Genomic DNA, 22,171 nt, shown 5'->3' with positions numbered 1-22,171 from the left:
TGGAGCAATTTTGTTGCATGATATTATGCCCTTTTCCTTCTGTCCAGAACTGGAGTTTTGCAAAACTTGCACTAACAAGTTTCTGTTTTTGCCAGACTAACATTGCCACCCCCTCTATCACCTAAAGAGACCCTGGTCTGGAGACTTTGGCCACCCCAAGAGTTGCCTAAGGGCTCCTGACATTCTGTCGAACACCTTGAGTTCATGAACAGAATTGACATGCTCATGAATTTGCATTGCAGACTTGCCACAACAGCCAAACGAGCATGTCCACTGGCATCCCAGCTACCACTAGCCTAGATCTGTTGGTCACCAGCCCCTCCTATGCCCTCTAGCACACGCTGGCATTTCGGCAAACACCCAGCATGCGTGCTCTGGGCGCGCCCAGAGTGCACGTTTTGCACGCGCATGCACCGAGCTGCCGCGTCTCGCTGCCGCCCACCCCACGCCCGTTCTGGCCCTTGGCCAACCGCAGCCAGCACACCCCGTCTCCTCCTGCACCGCAGAGCCACCCCGACCACCCCTGGCACCCCACAGCGCCACCGTCAGGTCGGCCGTGGTAGCTAGCTGATGGCCGCAGCAGGCCCCGGCCGTGTCGGCACCGCCCGAGCCACACCAACGCGCCAGCTCGCCCGTGGAGCAGTCCGAGCTCATCCACAGCTTGTCCGCAAGCGCCCGTCGCCGCCATGATGCCCTGCAAGCTACAGAATGGCGGTCGCCGGCATCCTTATCCACCGCCGCGGAACCGACCTCGTTGCACTATAAAAGGAGGCCCTGGACTCGTTCGGACACTCAGTCGACCTCAGGCCACCCCCATAGCATCCCCACAGCCAGCAATCGTCGGGGGGAAGCCGTCTTCCCTGACTCCGGCTGGTTCGGCCGCCGCCACGCCCCAGTGTCATGCATCGCAACCAGGGCCTCCCCCGCCCATCTAGCGCCACCAATCTACCCCTCTCAACCCTGCGGAGCCGCCCAGCCTCCCAAACACGGTCGGGAGCCACCGAAGCCCGAGCCCCTAAATACACCTGAAGCTACCTCCGCCGTGGAGCTCGCCGCCGGCGACTCCCTCCGTCCCCGCCAGCCTAGCGACCACCGGGAGGACCGCCCTAGACCCGCGGATCCATCCCTGCCCTCGGTTGCCCTCGAGGAGCCGTCGGTCGCCGGCGAGGATCACCGGAGCTCCGCCTCCATTCGGCCAAAGAAGAGGGAAGGCGGGGAGACTAGTCAAACCTGACCAGTGGGCCCCCCGGACCCACTGTCAGTGACTCACGCTGGTCCACGCTGGATTAGTGAAGGCGTAAAAGCAAAGTACGCCTTCGACGTGTTCAATTTTCGAAACGTTTTCTTTTCTTTTCTGTTTTATTTAAAAACTAGAAATTTGACTAAACTTTGACTGGCTATATCTTTTTAAATAAAATTGCAAATGAGTTGATTCTTTTTCCTACCTCCCTCAAATTTAGTCTAGTTTATTTTAAGATTTATTTGGAAATTTTTTAGACAAATTTTTTGCACTGTTTTGAAACTATATATTAATTTGAATAATTTCAAAAATAGGTTTTCAAGAAGAAGTCAACTTTCAAAAGGGCACACCCCACTTGCATACTCTTGAAGGCAAGCATTCTGAACCCTGGCATAATATTGTGTGTGTTATTTGACACGATTATAACACCACTGTAATATGGAGAACTCGTTATTTTATCTGGTGATACGATCATTTGCATGGATGCATATTGGAGATGTCCTTGCTGTTGGAAATGGTCATACTTGTGACATCAATCATCCTCGAATGCTTTTCGTGCCTGCCGGAAGGAAGCCAGGAAAGTCTCTGTCTTGGTAGACCTAAGCTTGTCCCTAGTTCCTCGTCGAGACGAGTGTGTCCGGTATGGCATGATGGGGTATGATGAGTGGTGATTCTGTCTATTGGATGAAATATATTCGTTGTGCTAATCATGCAGGGAATGCTGAAACCTCCTGAGTCGACCATAGATCGAGTCTTGTTCCAGTAACCCCCATACTTGTTTCGTACTACCACTTGTCCCTACAGCAGGTAGGGTACGGTTCAGTAAGTTGTCAACCCCTTTCTAGCACACACCATACAGAGGGGCCGGATGAGGGTTCCATGGCCGTGGACTAAAGCCAGTCATCCGGTCAGGGGGCATGGGTGTTTCGGTTGTAGCCGAGGGGGTAGCTCCGCCAGTTTGCGCGCAGTATAAATTTTGTGATCCCATGCTAATCGAGGTTGTAGCCTCCCCACTTAGAGTTTTGCTTAAACTAGTGTCGTGGGTGATTCCAGACACCGGTAAGTCAGGCTGGTGTGTGCAGTCAGGTGTGTTTTCAATTGAAAGACCATAGACGAAATTAGTCCCGATGGACTAAAGGAGTCCGTTACTCGTGGGTAAAGAGTACACCCTCTGCAGAGATTAAATCTATTCGAATAGCCGTGTCCATGGTTAAGGACTACAGTCTGGGTTGGGTCAAGTGTCGGTCTTAGTGTCGGTCTTCGGAGGAGAAACTACTAAACCAGAACATGGATCAGGACGTGTGACTTATGATGATTAAGATTATTATTATTATGGACTAACCCTTTATATTATTTGAAGTATTGAGTATCCCTGGGAAGGTTCTACCTCCTGGATATTCACTGTGATTATTTTTCTTACAAGCCCTTTATGTGGTATCGCTCAGACGCTTGACTGTGGCATGCTTGTTATTTACTTTATAAGCCCTTTATGTGGTGTCGCTCAGACGGCCGACTGTGGCATGCTTGTTATTTACTTTATAAGCCCTTTATGTGCTGTCGCTTAGATGCCCGACTGAGGCATGCTCGTTATTTACTATCCTTTCGAGATGCCGCTTCAGACATCCGATCGGTGCATTTTACTACTACTCGGTTATTACATATTCATGTTGCATATAATAACCTGCTTGCATGCATCAGAGATTTTATTTTATGACTGACGTTGTAATCATGGAATATTTTAGAGCATGATTTGTTATATTATACCCGTGTTCATAATGTTTGCGAGTACATTCAAAGTACTCACTGGCTTGTCCCTGGCTATTGTCTTGGCCAGATTTCTTGCATGGAGAGGAGCGTTGCAATGACAAACCCGGAACCTAAGCAACGGTGATAACAGCCCCGCGAAGATAGGAGTTAACCTGGTCAGCTGTTCCTGTGGGAAATGGAGTCCCATAGACGCTGATGTACCACAAACCGCTTCCGCCATCAACCACTAGCAACCTTATGTTGTACTCATAGGCTAGAATGGTCTTGTACTACATACTATGTATTTTTGCTTGGAGTTTCTGTATCAAATTGGTGCCTCATCAGCTAACAGTAATCCTGGGGCTGGTGAGCACAAAGGCCATTTTCTAGGAAATTAATACCCGGAAAACCGGTCGTGATAAACTTGGTATCAGAGCCAGGCTGACCATTGGCTAATCCTATCTTAGCCAGGTCGAAAACCTAGGTAAACCAACCCATCAGACCTTAACCTAAACCCAGCCAAGCTTCTCGTGCAAGATAGCCACATAGTGACCGACAACTTTTGGCAGTCGGTGCCCAACCTATCAGCCTAGCCTGTCAATCACGCGCTAGTGACCGACACCTATATTGTCCCATTCGCAAGCGTGTGAAGGAAGACTCCATCCCCTTTTCTATAAAAAGGGCACGCTAGCCTCAACACAGCACAGCACAAACTCTTTCCCAAACCGGGCTATAATGCCAGGACCCATTGTCCACAATGAGACCACAGCAACCAACCTTGGAGGTTTTGTGACCGTGCTTGCGAACCTCACTCGCCGTGCCTTTGCATTAGAAGAGCCCCCAGAATATGTTGTGTACCAAGGCCCCATGAGCGGTGAAAGCCGTCAATTCTGGGCCACCGTGCACATCTATGGTAGGGGTCTATCTCCAGAACGCCCCTACAGGTTCACCGGAAGGACAACTTCCTTTGAGCCACAAGCCATCCAACTAGCTACTCGAGAGGCTATAGTTCAACTCCGGCACTTGTCGCCCAGAGTTAACTGTCGCTCGTTCTACTACTACCCCAGCTGTGACGGGTACGGTAGGCCACCCCAGGTTGCCAACGGAGATCACGAGACGGATCCTGCATTGTTGCATCTGGTACGCTATGTAAGTGCACTAGAGGATCTGTTCAATCAGATCACCCTTGATCTGATCGCAGCTCATGGAGGACTGATCCGCCGAGCCCCAGCAAGAAGAGAAGATGAGACCGACGCCGACAACCCAGTCGTGTTGTTCGGATAACCGATCGACCTTGAGTTCAGCCCCAACCATCAACCAAGGTGCTTTGATGACCCCAGAAGTGCTTCGTCGCCCTTTGGGAGCACACTCCAACAGGAATGTGGCCAACAACCCCCGCGACGGTCATCATCGCTACCCTGACCCTGCAGCCCCTCAACCCCCTCCAGCTAACCCCGACGGTGAGGCCAATGGAGAAGCCTCGATATCCATGAGGCACGCCCGCTTGGATATTAACGAGGTAGATTAGAGTCGCTCGAGTAGTACCGAGTCTTAGTATGTCCACGCCCAGTAATTATGTGATCCTGTATCACCATAATTAAATGCTGTTGCTTGTACGCCCCTATTTTAAATAGTAACCATGCACGAGTATGTCGATGTGCGATTACATTTTTAACCTTGGACGTAGCTACCAAAAACCAACCTCGACGACACAAGGTTTGTACTATGAGTAAACTGTTTGGTTTCAACTAACAGGAATGATATTTTCAAATACAACCCTTAACAAATCTCGAGGACGAGATTTTTCTTAAGGGGGGTAGTGTTGTGACACCCCAAAAATTTTGACCTTGTTTTATTAATTCAAATTTTGCCAGGAAACTTAAACTTTTGTTTTCTGGATTTTCTTTTGATTTCAGAACCTTTCTGTTCTTTATTTTATGGAGTTTTTACTCCAAGTAAAAGCTTCCCAATTTTATTTTTGGACTTGTTTACCCTCTCAAGAAAAACACTTCTATTATCAGTGGATTTATTTGCATAAATATTTTTGCTCTCTGAGCTTTATTCCTTAAAATGGTTTTTCATTAGTTTTGAAGCCCTTTTTGAACTACAACCATTGGATAAATTTATTTAAAAATCACACCAAAATTTGGGGATGACCTATGATGTTTTTAAATCACTTTTATGCAAATATATGTTTTGTTCATTGGAGATTTTGAGCTCTACGCCAAGTTTTCAAATCTGGTCCAGTGGGCAATTTTGCACTACAACCTATTTAAATATTTCTTTAAAACTTCCACCAAAATTATGGGATGTCAATAGGAGTATATTATTCAACTTTATGCAAAAAACCCAGTTATGTCCTTTGAAAAATTTGAGTAAATCAACCTCATTTTCATTCTGGCCCAGTTGGGTGTTTTCTACTGCACCCCTAATTATTTGTGCTCTAGTAACCATGAGCTTTCTCCTGATTGTAGTACACCTTACCAAACCTTTAAGTCCAGGAGGTTGGACTCATTGGAGCAATTTTGTTGCATGATATTATGCCCTTTTCCTTCTGTCCAGAACTGGAGTTTTGCAAAACTTGCACTAACAAGTTTCTGTTTTTGCCAAACTAACATTGCCACCCCCTCTATCACCTAAAGAGACCCTGGTCTGGAGACTTTGGCCACCCCAAGAGTTGCTTAAGGGCTCCAGACATTCTGTCGAACACCTTGAGTTCATGAACAGAATTGACATGCTCATAAGTTTGCATTGCAGACTTGCCACAACAGCCAAACGAGCATGTCCACAGGCATCCCAGCTACCACTAGCCTAGATATGTTGGTCACCAGCCCCTCCTATGCCCTCTAGCACACGCTGGCATTTCGGCAAACACCTAGCGTGCATGCTCTGGGCGCGCCCAGAGCACATGTTTTGCACGCGCGTGCACCGAGCCGCTGCGTCTCGCTGCCGCCCACCCCGTGCCCGTTCTGGCCCTTGGCCAACCGCAGCCAGCACGCCCCGTCTCCTCCTGCGCCGCAGAGCCACCCCGACCACCCCTGGCACCCCATAGCGCCACCATCAGGTCGGCCGTGGCGGCTCCTGACGGCCGCAGCAGGCCCCGGCCGTGTCGGCGCCGCCCGAGCCACACCAACGCGCCAGCTCGCCCATGGAGCAGTCCGAGCTCATCCACAGCTTGTCCGCAAGCGCCCGTCGCCGCCACGATGCCCTGCAAGCTATAGAACGGCGGTCGCCGGCATCCTTATCCACCGCCGCGGAACCAACCTCGTTGCGCTATAAAAGGAGGCCCTGGACTCGTCCGGACACTCAGGCGACCTCAGGCCACCCCCATAGCATCCCCACAACCAGCAATCGTCGGGGGGAAGCCGTCTTCCCCGACTCCGGCCGGTTCGGCCGCCGCCACACCCCAGCGTCATGCGTCACAACCAGGGCCTCCCCCGCCCATCCAGCGCCACCAATCTACCCCTCTCAACCCTGCGGAGCTGCCCAACCTCCCAAACACGGTCGGGAACCACCGTAGCCCGAGCCCCTAAATACACCCGAAGCTACCTCCGCCGTGGAGCTCGCCGCCGGCGACTCCCTCCGTCCCCGCCAGCCTAGCAACCACAGGGAGGACCCCCCTAGACCCGTGGATCCATCCCTGCCCTCGGATGCCCTCGAGGAGCCGTCGTTCACCGGCGAGGATCGCCGGAGCTCCGCCTCCGTTCGGCCAAAGGAGAAGGAAGGCGGGGAGACTAGTCAAACCTGACCAGTGGGCCCCCCGGACCCACTGTCAGCGACTCACGCCGGTCTATGCTGGATAAGTGAAGGCGTAAAAGCAAAGTATGCCTTCGACGTGTTCAATTTTCGAAACGTTTTCTTTTCTTTTTTGTTTTATTTAAAAGCCAGAAATTTGACTAAACTTTGACTGGCTATATCTTTTTAAATAAAACTCCAAATGAGTTGATTCATTTTCCTACCTCCCTCAAATTTAGTCTAGTTTATTTTAAGATTTATTTGGAAATTTTTTAGACAACTTTTTTGCAGTGTTTTGAAACTATATATTAATTTGAATAATTTCAAAATTAGGTTTTCAAGAAGAAGTTAATTTTCAAAAGGGCACACCCCCCTTGCATACTCTTGAAGGCAAGCATTCTGAACCCTAGCATAATATTGTGTGTGTTATTTGACACGATTATAACACCACCGTAATACGGAGAACTCGTTATTTTATGTTGTGATACGATCATTTGCATGGATGCATATTGGAGATGTCCTTGCCGTTGGAAATGGTCATACTTGTGACAGCAATCATCCTCAAATGCTTTTCGTGCCTGCCGGAAGGAAGCCCGGAAAGTCTCTGTCTTGGGTAGACCTGAGCTTGTCCCTAGTTCCTCGTCGAGACGAGTGTGTCCGGCATGGCATGATGGGGTATGATGAGTGGTGATTCTATCTATTGGATGAAATATATTGGTTGTGCTAATCATGCAGGGAATACTTAAACCTCCTGAGTCGACCATAGATCGAGTCTTGTTCCAGTAACCCCCATACTTGTTTCGTACTACCACTTGTCCCTACAGTAGGTAGGGTACGGTTCAGTAAGTTGTCAACCACTTTCTAGCACACACCATACAGAGGGGCCGGATGAGGGTTCCACGGCCGTGGATTAAAGCCTGTCATCCGGTCAGGGGGCATGGGTGTTTTGGCTGTGGCCGAGGGTGTAGCTCCCCCAGTTTGCGCGCGGTATAAATTTTCTGATCCCATGCTAATCGAGGTTGTAGCTTCCCCACTTAGAGTTTTGCTTAAACTAGTGTTGTGGGTGATTCCAGACACCGGTAAGTCAAGCTGGTGTGTGCAGTCAGGTGTGTTTTCAATCGAAAGACCGTAGACGGAATTAGTCCCGATGGACTAAAGGAATCCGTTACTCGTGGGTAAAGAGTACACCCTCTGCAGAGATTAAATCTATTCGAATAGCCGTGTCCATGGTTAAGGACTACAGTCTGGGTTGGGTTAAGTGTCGGTCTTAGTGTCGGTCTTCGGAGGAGAAACTACTAAACCAAAACATGGATCATGACATGTGACTTATGATTATTAGGATTATTATTATTATGGACTAACCCTTTATATTATTTGAAGTATTGAGTATCCCTGGGAAGGTTCTACCCCCTGGATATTCACTGTGATTATTTTTCTTACAAGCCCTTTATGTGGTGTCGCTCAGACGCCCGACTGTGGCATGCTTGTTATTTACTTTATAAGCCCTTTATGTGGTGTCGCTCAGACGCCCGACTGTGGCATGCTTGTTATTTACTTTATAAGCCCTTTATGTGGTGTCGCTCAGACGCCCGACTGTGGCATGCTTGTTATTTACTTTATAAGTCCTTTATGTGGTGTCGCTGAGACGCCCGACTGAGGCATGCTCGTTATTTACTATCCTTTCGAGACGCCGCTTCAGACATCCGATCGGTGCATTTTACTACTACTCGGTTATTACATATTCATGTTGCATATAATAACCTGCTTGCATGCATCAGAGATTTTATTTTATGACTGACGTTGTAATCATGGAATATTTTAGAGCATGATTTGTTATATTATACCCGTGTTCATAATATTTGCGAGTACATTCGAAGTACTCACTGGCTTGTCCCTGGCTATTGTCTTGGCCAGATTTCTTGCATGAAGAGGAGCATTGCGATGACAGCCCCGGAACCTAGGCAACGGTGATAGCAGCCCCGCGAAGATAGGAGTTAACCTGGTCAGCTGTTCCTGTGGGAAATGGAGTCCCATAGACGCTGATGTACCACAAACCGCTTCCGCCATCAACCACTAGCAACCTTATGTTGTACTCATAGGCCAGAATGGTCTTGTACTATATATTATGTATTTTTGCTTGGAGTTTCTGTATCAAGTTGGTGCCTCATCAGCTAACAGTAATCCTGGGGCTGGTGAGCACAAAGGCCATTTTCTGGGAAATTAATACCCGGAAAACCGGTCGTGACACTAAAGGCGTTCCACTCCTTTTTCGAGCCAATTTTCGGATCAAAGGAGCCCCGCTCGAGGAGGCTGAACCTGTCCAGGATTGGATACACAAGACTGAACCTTGCCGAGATGGACGAGGCTATCACGGAGGAAGAAATCCTGGCTAATATCAAGGAGTTGGATGGATACAGTGCCCCGGCGCCCGATGGGTTTACGGGCTTGTTCTACAAGCGGTGTTGGCCCATAATCAAAGATGATCTAACAAGGGCTGTCCGGGCCGTGCAAGCAAACGCGTCGGCACACCTCCACCGGCTCAACCAGGCTACTATGATTCTCCTCCCAAAGAATGCAGAGGCCCTGACCACAAAAGACTTCAGGCCCATTAGCCTTGTCTGTAGCTTCGCCAAGTTGATCAACAAGATTATGGCCACGAGGCTACAACGCCGGATGAATGAGCTCATAGGCCCCTGCCAGAATGCGCTTATCAAAGGGAGCTCCATCCATGACAATTTCTGTTACGTCAGCGGGCTAGCCAAAGCCCTCCGACGTGCAAAAACGCCGGTGCTAATGGTCAAATTCGACATTCAACGCGCCCTTGATACCATGTCATGGGAGCTCCTGCTTGAGCTGCTTGTTGCGAGAGGATTTGCGAGAGGATTCACCAACTGTCTGTCAGCTCTTCTCAGCTCCTCTTCGACAAGGATCCTTGTCAATGGTGATCTATCTGAACCGATCAATTTAGTGAAGGGGCTAAGGCAGGGAGACCCGCTATCACCGCTCCTGTTCGTGCTGGTCATGGACTGCCTTGCTATGCTCATCGACAAGGCGGTGACGGCCGGAATTCTGGGACCGATCGGCAAATAATAGCTGCCCTTCAGGCTTTCTCTGTATGCAGACGACACAATCTTGTTCATCAACCCATGCCGCAAGGAGGTACTTGCACTGACACAAATTCTCAAGCTCTTCGTAGAAGCTACGGGCCTGCACACTAATTTTGCAAAATCTTCGATCTCCACTATCTGCTGCAACGGGATCGACCTCCAAGAACTTCTTCAAGACTTGGGCTGCCCCATCAAGGAGTTTCCTTGCACCTATCTGGGCATGCCACTAACGGACAAGAAACTGAAGAAGAATGACCTTCAGCCGATCTGCGACAAGCTCATTGCAAGGATGAAGGGTTGGAATCTTGCCTTTCTTTCCCTTGATGGACGGCTAGATCTGGTCAGGACTGTGCTCTCGGCGATGCCGATCTTTCAAATGCTTGCCTTGATATTACCTGCTTGGCTGGCCAAGCTGATCGACAAGGTTCGTCGTGGATTCCTCTGGGAGGGCAGTCAAGTGGCGGCCAGGGGAAAATGCCTGGTCAACTGGGGTACTGTTTGTCGGCCAAAGGAGTTCGGAGGGCTCGACATCATCAACCTGACAGCCCAAAGTCACGCCCTACGGATGAGGTGGCCGTGGCTCTCAGGGAACAATGGCAACAAGGCATGGCAGGGGCTGGATTTGCCTATCGACCCTTCAGTCAGATCACTATTCAACGCATCTGTTGACTTCCAGTTGGGCAAGGGTGACCGCATTCTCTTTTGGAAGGAGCCGTGGTTTAAGAGCATCAACCTACAGGATGCCTTCCCTGCGCTGTTTCAGCACACCAGGAAAAACCTCACCATTGCACAGGCCTTGGAGAACAACAGATGGATCCGACACCTCACATCCAACCTCTCTGCTCAGGCGACGAGGGAGTTCTTGAAATTGTGGGAGGCAATCCAAAATATACGCTTAACACAAGAGCCCGATCGAGTTCAGTGGAAATGGATAGCAGACGGCGTGTACACGATGAGATCGGCTTACAAGATTCAGTTTGAGGGCTGCACTCAACCATCGTGGGCTGCGTTCCTTTGGAAATCTGATGCATCGGGCAAATGCAAGCTTTTTGCGTGGTTGGCGCTGCTTGGACGCTGCAACACGGCCGATGTCCTTGCGAGGAAAGGTTGGCTTCACAATCCGTCTTGCTCTCTATGCAATGGGCCAATGGAGGATGTAGTGCACCTGCTAGCTTCCTATCCCGTCTCCATCCGAATTTGGCACGACGTCATTGCTCGATGCAACCTTCATCTGGGCCTCGCTCCCGACTCCACCACACCTTCCCTGGTGCTTTGGATCGAGTAGTCTAATGGCATCATTTCCGCATCAGCAAAGAAGCCATGGAGCGCACTCGTACAGCTGGTTTGGTGGTTGATATGGAACGAACGCAACGCAAGGATATTCAGAAACCAACCATCGCCGCAGACGACTCTGGTGGAACGGATGATTGAAGAGGCAGCAGTTTGGAACAGGGCGGGACGGGGCAAGGCCATCTCCCTCCTCAACAGACCAAGAGAACCAGACTAGGAAATCTTAGTACAGGAAACGGAGATGGCATGTCCAACTAGTGGAGGACTGCACATGTAAAACTGCTGTAAATTAACTCTCTTCAAACCCCCCCAATATGAATGAAAAGCTGCTCCATCGGCACTTTGGTTAAAAATACAACTATTAGGGCATCTCCAACGTCTGACCCGCAAATTTCCTCCCACACCTGTTCGCGGACAGGGGGCCAGTCCGCGGACACGGATGTGGGAGAACGTCATTCAACGCTAGCCGCATACATTTCAAACTCTTTTTCAACAAACCAGATTAAATTCATGCAAACACGGCCGGATTTCATATAAACATGATGGATTTCATACAAACGGGACGAAATTGTTTACATTTTGGACATAATTTAAGTAAAAAGGTAAAACTATGTGCACGTATGGTTGCGCGGAGCTCCACTCCAACAACACGGATACACTACACTAGTCTACGGTCGGCCATGGTGGATCCGTTTATCTTCCCCATGTCCGGCAGCTCGCTCACCGGACTGCCGGGAGCCCCGGAGGTATATGCTTCAGCGCAAAGGGCGGCTCGCTTCCCCACCGCTCATCGGAGTGGAACCTCTGGCTAATGCTTCAGCCGGAGGGGAAGGAGGCACGCCTTCGCTTCCCTGAAGCCCAGGTGGGGGTGACCATGGTCTGTGCTGAACAACAGGGCAACTCACAGGTTGTGTGAGCTGGCGACATGCCAGCGGTGGCCTTCATGGGACTCAAGCGGTGGCGGTCTCCCGTGTTCTACTTCTCCTCAATGATGGCGGCCGGCGCGGACGTGCGGGACACCGACTCATCAATGTCCGCACAGACAGCTTCTTTCTCTGCCGCCAGGTCGCGTTGACGGCGGATGGCGCATTTGCGGGCATGGGAGGCGCGGTACGACACGGCTTTGTCCACGGCAGCGATGATGCCTGTGCCGCCGTGCTCCACCCATGTTGGCCTGGAGCAACTCGCCACTCCTCCGCGAGCTAGCTTGGATTGGCAACTTGTTCTGTCGGGCTAGGCGGGGGAGGTGGAGCAGGGGCCATCCTCGCTCGTATCCGGCGGGCTTGGCGGGCCACCCTGCCGGTTTTTATGCCGGAGAACTGCTCTCCCATCTCGTCGGATGCCATCAAATGGGTGGAGAAAATGGAGGACGGATTAGAATGGGGAGCGGTGGAGTGGTGCGATTCTTGCCCGGTGTCTCGCCTCCTTTAAATAGCGGGCGGACGGGAGGAGCTTGCCCGGTGTTGTGTTACATGTCGGCCCGATCGTGAACGGACGTGTGACCGGAGTAGGTTTCTCGGCTTCCATGCGGATTAATGGAGGCGCCTGAAACACGGTGATGAGGCATGTTCAGCCGGGCATGCAGCGGGCGTCGCCCTCGGCCAGCACGCCGCTTCAATGGCGGAGTTAGTGAGAAGTCGTGTCTGCCCCGAGCCATCTTCAATGTGGACCGGCGCTCTACAATGGCATGAATGCGGGCAGCTGGCGACGGGCGGGAAGCGTGTGCGGGAGGGCGGAGGGGCTTTTGGTGGGCCAGGGTAGTCAGAAGCGGGCGTGTCGCGTGTCCAGACTCCCGCAAAGCTCACCCACGGAAATCGCATCCGGACCGTGCCACGGACCGATACAGGACCGCATTGGATGGCTTCCGCGGTACGGACAACGTGCTCTAGACGGTTGCGGGAGGTTTATGGGTCGGTGTTAGAGATGCCCTGAGCTAGTATCCTCAAGTGCCCTCATGTATGTAGTAATCCCTTCTCCGGAAATACTTGTCAGAGAAATGGATAAAAATGAATGTATCTTGAACTAAAATACGTCTAGATACATGCATTTGTCCGACAAGTATTTTCGAACGGAGGGAGTACTGTTGAAATTTGTCTCGGTCCTTTTCTTTTTTCGCATTTGCCATTTCTCGTTGCCCGAGAGTAGAATTTGCGTTAGTTGATTTTGCAGTTGAGGAGAAAGAAGCCCCGAGCTCAAGAAGGGGATGTCGAGACCAGCCGCGATGTCACAGATCGCTAGGACCCTGTCAAAGACGGGGAGAAAAGGTCTTGCCAGAATAACGAACTCTACTCTCCCAAATAAACATTATGTTCCGAGATTTTCTGAACAATGTTCACCGTCTTTTTTAATAGAAATGATATTCTTTATTTGCTTTATTATGAAAATAAGCACTATTTCTTTAAAGAAGCATTACAAGCGGTTTTTAACCCTCGATCCCAAAAAATCGGATACTAGGCGAGAAAATCACAATAAATTTAAATTTGATGTTAAATTTTTATAATTCCTTCCGAATCTAGTTGCAAGAATATCGATGAATTATATTTGCTTTCAAGTTGACACCATGATCCAATAATTTCAGAAACCCATTTACTAATTATTTGCATATCTCTCTAGGCCTAATTGGTCTTAGGGGAAAATCACGTGGTATTCAGTGTCCTCTCCACACTCTGATACCGGCAACCATGCCCACCCACGAGATTAGGTCTCTTTTCGGCAACTCCAATTCATGTTTAATACATGCCATGTTGATAAACATAGTGTCATGTGACGCACAATTTAGGAAATACTTTGCTCTAAGAACTTTCCCACTAACTCTAAGCTACCAGGGTTCTGAATTAATCACCACGCTTGATGCACAAGGAGGGTCTAATTAAGCAAAGGTCTGGGAATCCAGGCCCCCCTCTATTCTTTTGCTTTAACAAATTGCCACAAGAAACTAGTGGATCTTACTTTTCCCACCTTCTGACCACCAAAAAAAACATGACTAAACACATTGAGCTGTCACACCTACCATCAGAGACCTTAAACACTCCATGACATATATCGGCAAAGCTTGTGCAACTGATTTGACCATTACATCTTTCTCGCTGACAGATAAATAGTTGTCACCCCACCGCATTGTCTTTTACAAAGCTTCTCTTATAGATTTGTAACTTTTCCCTTACTCATCCATCCCTCTAGTGTTGGAAGACCGAGTTATTTTGCATTAACAACTTGCAAGATAAATAGTGCTGAACAAAACACTAGAACACTTCTCAGGATTTACCAGCTGGGCAATATGCAGTAACTGACTTGAAAGATGTCGATAGGTGTGCAATTAGGCCTTGGAACAATGGGAAATCATAGGAGTTCTAGAGGATAGGATTCTTGTACGAATTTGATGAAAAAGGGTTTCTCCCCGCTTTATATTATAAAGCAAAGCACCAACAACCAACATCCAAGGGTTCAAGGTTCAAGTACAACAAGATAAATAAAAGGCAAGTCTGGCTGGGGGCACATCCCAACAAACCCCAAACATAAGTAAGACTAGCTAATCCGGCTCCGGAGGTGGAGGCAGGAGCGGTGGCGCGAAGGAGGAGGCGATGGAGCGGAGAGCAGCGATGATGGCGTTGATGTCATCTCGGTGGCGCCGCTTGCTAAGCGTCCACCAAAGCTGCAAGAAACGGCACATTTTGTAGATGGCGTTAGTAGTCCATAGGGGATCACATGCTCAATCACAAGTTTATTGCGCACATTCCCAAGCGTCCAAGCTAACACACTAATGGAAACCCAAAGGGGCGGCCGCATCAAGCTAGGAGAGTCAAGCGCCTCGCGGAATAGGTCGGGGAGGTTATCATGGCACCAATTGCCCCCAACCGCCTCGCGGAAGCAACTCCACAGGAAAATAGCGGCTGGGCAACAGAGGAAGATGTGGTTGGTGTCTTCCGGGACGTCACAGAGAGGGCAAGTCCCGTCACTCGGCCCATTGCGCTTAAGCACCTCCGTACCGGAGGGAAGGCGGCCACACACCCATTGCCAGAGGAAGATCTGAATCTTCAGTGGCACCTTAATCTCCCAAAGGAGAGTCAACTCCCAAGGGCCAAGAGTGGCCACCAAGGCCTGGTATAAGGACCTAGTGGGAAAACGCCAATTGGGCTCTAAATGCCAGGACATGGCATTGGGTTCCAAGGAAGGAGAGTGTAAAGCAATGCATTCCAACAACTCCTCCCATTGGTCCTGTTCCTGGGGACCAAAAAGTATGTCTGAACGTCACTCATGAGAGGTTAGCTAGGGTCGCACCAACCATGAGCTGAGGAATGGCACATATAGTAAAGAGCAATTGGAATCGTTCGGCAAATGGCCTAGTGCCAGACCAACGGTCCAACCAGAAGAGCGTATTCGAGCCTGAGCCAATACTAAACGAGGAATCTGTCCGCAGGACTGGCAGTAACTGGATGATCAACTGCCGGTACTGGGAACCGCCAATCCTAGGGGCGAAGGCAAGTGGCTGGCTCCGCAAGTATTTCCTGCGGATGATGTGGAGCCAGAGGCCTCCATCGCCGGTCTCAATACGCCATAGCCATTTAGATAGGAGGGAAATGTTCATTCTCTTAGATGAGATAACCCCAAGACCTCCTTGGTCTTTAGCTTTGCAGATCTCAGACCACTCAACCACGTGGTATTTCTGCTTATTACCCTTTCCAGCCCAGAAGAACTGGGATTGGTATTTGGCAATTTCCTGATGAAGGGATTCATGAAGACTATAGAATCCCATCAGGAACATCAAAAGACTAATCATAGAGGAGTTGATAAGAACAACCCTCGCAGCCTTCGATAGCCACCGACCCTGCCAAGGCTCCACATGATGTTGGACCTTGGATACTGCCGGCCGGAGGTCCTTCTCCTGGATCCGAGAATCACTAATCAGTAATCCGAGGTAGGTCATCGGGAAGGAGCCCAAATGGCAGTTGAGTCGGTTGGCAATGTGGAGAGCCTCCTCAGAAGAATACACTAAAACCATGACTTCACTCTTGGAGAAGTTAATGGTCAAGCCAGACATCTCTTGGAAGCAGAGTAGAAGGAACTTTAGGTGGGCAATATCCGCATCCGATCCTTCAACCATCAAGATCGTGTCGTTAGCGTACTACAGATGGGTCAGGCCGCCCCCAGGAATGAGGTGGGGGCAGATACCCCTAATATGCCCTGCTACCCTATCCCGGTCTAGGACAGTAGCAAGGGCTTCAACCACTAGGTTGAAAAGGAAAGGGGAGATAGGGTCCCCTTGTCTAATGCCTTGTTCTGTAGGAAAATAAGGACCGACTGCCCCATTGATACTGATCACCGTGCGGCCACTAGACACGAGTTGCATGACACATGCAATCCAATGGGGGTCAAAGTGAAGGAAATATGCCCTAGAGGCAATAATAAAGTTATTATTTATTTCCTTACTTCATGATAAATTTTTATTATTCATGCTAGAATAGTATTAACCAGAAACATGATACATGTGTGAATACATAGACAAACTTAATGTCACTAGTATGCCTCTACTTGACTAGCTCATTAATCAAAGATGGTTATGTTTCCTAACCATAGACATGAGTTGTCATTTGATTAACGGGATCACATCATTAGAAGAATGATGTGATTGACATGACCCATTCCGTTAGCTTAGCACTTGATCGTTTAGTATGTTGCTATTGCTTTCTTCATGACTTATACATGTTCCTACAACTATGAGATTATGCAACTCCCGTTTACCGGAGGAACACTTTGTGTGCTACCAAACGTCACAACGTAACTGGGTGATTATAAAAGAGCTCTACATGTGTCTCCAAAGGTACACATTGAGTTGGCGTATTTCAAGATTAGGTTTTGTCACTCCGATTGTCGGAGAGGTATCTCTGGGCCCTCTTGGTAATGCACATCACTATAAGCCTTGCAAGCAATGTAGCTAATAAGTTAGTTACGGAATGATGCATTATGGAACGAGTAATGAGACTTGCCGGTAACGAGATTGAACTAGGTATTGGATACCGACGATCAAATCTCAGGCAAGTAACATACCGATGACAAAGGGAACAACGTATGTTGTTATGCGGTTTGATCGATAAAGATCTTCGTAGAATATGTAGGAGCCAATATGAGCATCCAGGTTCTGCTATTGGTTATTGACCGGAAACGTGTCTCGGTCATGTCTACATAGTTCTCAAACCCGTAGGTCCGCAAGCTTAAGGTTTCGATGACAGATATATTGTGAGTTTATGAGTTTTGATGTACCGAAGGTTGTTCGGAGTCCCGGATGTGATCACGGACATGACGAGGAGTCTCGAAATGGTCGAGACATGAAGATTGATATATTGGAAGCCTATATTTGGATATCGGAAGTGTTCCGGGTGAAATCGGGATTTTACCGGAGTACCGAGGGGTTACCGGAACCCCCCGGGGGCTTAATGGGCCATAGTGGGCCTCAGTGGAGAAGAGGAGAGGCGGCCAGGGCTGGGCCGCGCGCCCCTCCCCCCTAGTACGAATAGGACAAGGAGAGGGGGGCGGCGCCCCCCCTTTCCTTCCTCTCTCTCCCTCCTCTTTCCCCCCTTCTCCAAGTCCAACAAGGAAAGGAGGGAGTCCTACTCCCGGTGGGAGTAGGACTCCCCATGGCGCGGCTCCTCCCTGGCCGGCCACCCCCTCCCCCCTTGCTCCTTTATATACGGGGGCAGGAGGGCACCTCTAGACACAACAATTGATCTCTTGATCTCTTAGCCGTGTGCGGTGCCCCCCTCCACCATAGTCCTCCTCGATAATATTGTAGCGGTGCTTAGGCAAAGCCCTGCGATGGTAGAACATCAAGATCGTCAGCACACCGTCGTGCTGACAGAACTCTCCCTCGACACTCGACTGGATCAGAGTTCGAGGGACGTCATCGAGCTGAACGTGTGCTAGAACTCAGAGGTGTCATAGTTTCGGTGCTTGATCGGTCGGGCCGTGAAGACGTACGACTACATCAACCGTGTTGTTCTAACGCTTCCGCTTTCGGTCTACGAGGGTATGTGGACACACTCTCCCCTCTCGTTGCTATGCATCACCATGATCTTGCGTGTGCGTAGGATTTTTTTTGAAATTACTATGTTCCCCAACAGTGGCATCCGAGCCTAGGTTTTATGCGTTGATGTTATATGCACGAGTAGAACACAAGTGAGTAGTGGGCGATACAAGTCATACTGCTTACCAGCATGTCATACTTTAGTTCGGCGGTATTGTTGGATGAAGCGGCCCAGACCGATATTACGCGTACGCTTACGCGAGACTGGTTCTACCGATGTGCTTTGCACATAGGTGGCTGGCGGGTGTCAGTTTCTCCAACTTTAGTTGAACCGAGTGTGGCTACGCCCGGTCCTTGAGAAGGTTAAAACATCACTAACTTGACGAACTATCATTGTGGTTTTGATGCATAGGTAAGAACGGTTCTTGCTCAGCCTGTAGCAGCCATGTAAAATTTGCAACAACAAAGGAGAGGACGTCTAACTTGTTTTTGCAGGGCATGTTGTGATGTGATATGGTCGAGACGTGATGCTATATTTTATTGTATGATATGATCATGTTTTGTAACCGAGTTATCGACAACTGGCAGGAGCCATATGGTTGTCGCTTTATTGTATGAAATGCAAGCGCCCTGTAATTGCTTTACTTTATCACTAAACGGTAGCGATAGTCGTGGAAGCAATAGATGGCGAAACGACAATGATGCTACGATGGAGATCAAGGTGTCGCGCCGGTGATGATGGTGATCATGACGGTGCTTCGAAGATGGAGATTACAAGCACAAGATGATGATGGCCATATCATATCACTTATATTGATTGCATGTGATGTTTATCCTTTATGCATCTTATCTTGCTTTGATTGATGGTAGAATTTTAAGATGATCTCTCACTAAATTATCAAGAAGTGTTCTCCCTGAGTATGCACCGTTGCGAAAGTTCTTCGTGTTGAGAAACCATGTGATGATCAGGTGTGATAGGCTCTACGTTCAAATACAACGGGTGCAAAAACAGTTGGGCACGCGGAATACTCAGGTTAAACTTGACGAGCCTAGCATATACAGATATGGCCTCGGAACACGGAGACCGAAAGGTCAAACGTGAATCATATAGTAGATATGATCAACATAGTGATGTTCACCACTGAAAACTACTCCATCTCACGTGATGATCGGACATGGTTTAGTTGATTTGGATCACGTGATCACTTAGATGACTAGAGAGATGTCTGTCTAAGTGGGAGTTCTTTAGTAATATGATTAATTGAACTTAAATTTATCATGAACTTAGTACCTGATAGTATTTTGCATGTCTATGTTGATTGTAGATAGATGGCTCGTGTTGTTGTTCCGTTGAATTTTAATGCGTTCCTTGAGAAAGCAAAGTTGAAAGATGATGGTAGCAATTACACGGACTGGGTCCGTAACTTGAGGATTATCCTCATTGCTACACAGAAGAATTACGTCCTGGAAGCACCGCTGGGTGCCAGGCCTGCTGCAGATGCAACTGACGATGTTAAGAACGTCTGGCAGAGCAAAGCTGATGACTACTCAATAGTTCAGCGTGCCATGCTTTACGGCTTAGAACCGGGACTTCAACAATGTTCTGAACGTCATGGAGCATATGAGATGTTCCAGGAGTTGAAGTTAATATTTCAAGCAAATGCCCGGATTGAGGGATATGAAGTCTCCAATAAGTTCTATAGCTGCAAGATGGAGGAGAATAGTTCTGTCATGAACACATACTCAAAATGTCTGGGTATAATAATCACTTGATTCAACTGGGAGTTAATCTTCCTGATGATAGTGTCATTGATAGAATTCTTCAATCACTGCCACCAAGCTACAAGAGCTTCGTGATGAACTATAATATGGAAGGGATGGACAAGACTATTCCCGAGCTCTTCGCAATGCTAAAGGCTACGGAGGTAGAAATCAAAAAGGAGCATCAAGTGTTGATGGTCAATAAGACCACCAGTTTCAAGAAGAAGGGCAAAGGGAAAAAGAAGGGAAACTTCAAGAAGAACAGCAAACAAGTTGCTGCTCAAGAGAAGAAACCCAAGTCTGGACCTAAGCCTGAGACTGAGTGCTTCTACTGCAAGCAGACTGGTCATTGGAAGCGGAACTGCCCCAAGTATTTGGCGGATAAGAAGGATGGCAAGGTGAACAAATGTATATGTGATATACATGTTATTGATGTGTACCTTACTAATGCTCGCAGTAGCACCTGGGTATTTGATATTGGTTCTGTTGCTAATATTTGCAACTCGAAACAGGGACTATGGATTAAGCGAAGATTGGCTAAGGACGAGGTGATGATGCGCGTGGGAAATGGTTCCAAAGTCGATGTGATCGCAGTCAGCACGCTAACTCTACATCTACCTTCGGGATTAGTTTTGGACCTGAATAATTGTTATTTGGTGCCAGCGTTGAGCATGAACATTATATCTGGATCTTATTTGATGCGAGACGGTTATTCATTTAAATCATAGAATAATGGTTGTTCTATTTATATGAGTAATATTTTTATGGTCATGCACCCTTGAAGAGTGGTCTATTTTTATTAAATCTCGATAGTAGTGATACACATATTCATAATGTTGAAGCCAAAAGATGCAGAATTGATAATGATAGTGCAACTTATTTGTGGCACTGCCGTTTGGGTCATATTGGTGTAAAACGCATGAAGAAACTCCATACTGATGGACTTCTGGAATCACTTGATTATGAATCATTTGGTACTTGCGAAGCATGCCTCATGGGCAAGATGACCAAAACGCCGTTCTCCGGAACTATGGAGCGAGCAACTGTTAGAATCATACATACCGATGTATGTGGTCCAATGAATGTTGAGGCTCGCGGTGGGTATCATTATTTTCTCACCTTCATAGATGATTTGAGCAGATATGGGTATATCTACTTAATGAAACACAAGTCTGAAACATTTGAAAAGTTCAAAGAATTTTAGAGTGAAGTGGAAAATCATCGTAACAAGAAAATAAAGTTTCTACGATCTGATCGTGGAGGAGAATATTTGAGTTACGAGTTTGGTTTACATTTGAAACAATGCGGAATAGTTTTGCAACTCACGCCACCCGGAACACCACAACGTAATGGTGTGTCCGAACGTCGTAATCATACTTTAGTAGATATGGTGCGATCTATGATGTCTTTTACTGATTTACCGCTATCGTTTTGGGTTTATGCTTTAGAGACAGCCGCATTCACGTTAAATAGGGCACCATCAAAATCCGTTGAGATGACGCCTTATGAACTGTGGTTTGGCAAGAAACAAAAGTTGTCATTTCTTAAAGTTTGGGGCTATGATGCTTATGTGAAGAAACTTCAACCAGATAAGCTCGAACCCAAATCGGAGAAATGTGACTTCATAGGATACCCAAAAGAGACTATTGGGTACACCTTCTATCACAGATCTGAAGGCAAGACTTTTGTTGCTAAATTCGGATCCTTTCTAGAGAAGGAGTTTCTCTCGAAAGAAGTGAGTGGGAGGAAAGTAGAACTTGATGAGGTAACTGTACCTGCTCCCTTATTGGAAAGTAGTTCATCACAGAAACCGGTTCCTGTGACAACTACACCAATCAGTGAGGAAGCTAATGATATTGATCATGAAACTTCAGATCAAGTTACTACCGAATCTCATAGGTCAACCAGAATAAGATCCGCACCAGAGTGGTACGGTAATCCTATTCTGGAAGTCATGTTACTTGACCATGACGAACCTACGAACTATGAGGAAGCGATGATGAGCCGAAAAATTCCGCAAAATGGCTTGAGGCCATGAAATCTGAGATGGGATCCATGTATGAGAACAAAGTATGGACTTTGGTTGACTTGCTCGATGATCGGCAAGCCATCGAGAATAAATGGGTCTTCAAGAAGAAGACTAACGCTGATGGTAATGTAACTGTCTATAAAGCTCGACTTGTTGCAAAAGGTTTTCGACAAGTTCAAGGGGTTCACTATGATGAGACTTTCTCACCCGTAGCGATGCTTAAGTCTGTCCGAATCATGTTAGCA

Source organism: Triticum aestivum, chromosome 4B (genome assembly GCF_018294505.1).
Source record: "Triticum aestivum cultivar Chinese Spring chromosome 4B, IWGSC CS RefSeq v2.1, whole genome shotgun sequence".
NCBI lineage: Eukaryota > Viridiplantae > Streptophyta > Magnoliopsida > Poales > Poaceae > Triticum > Triticum aestivum.
This window is presented reverse-complemented; position numbering follows the sequence as displayed.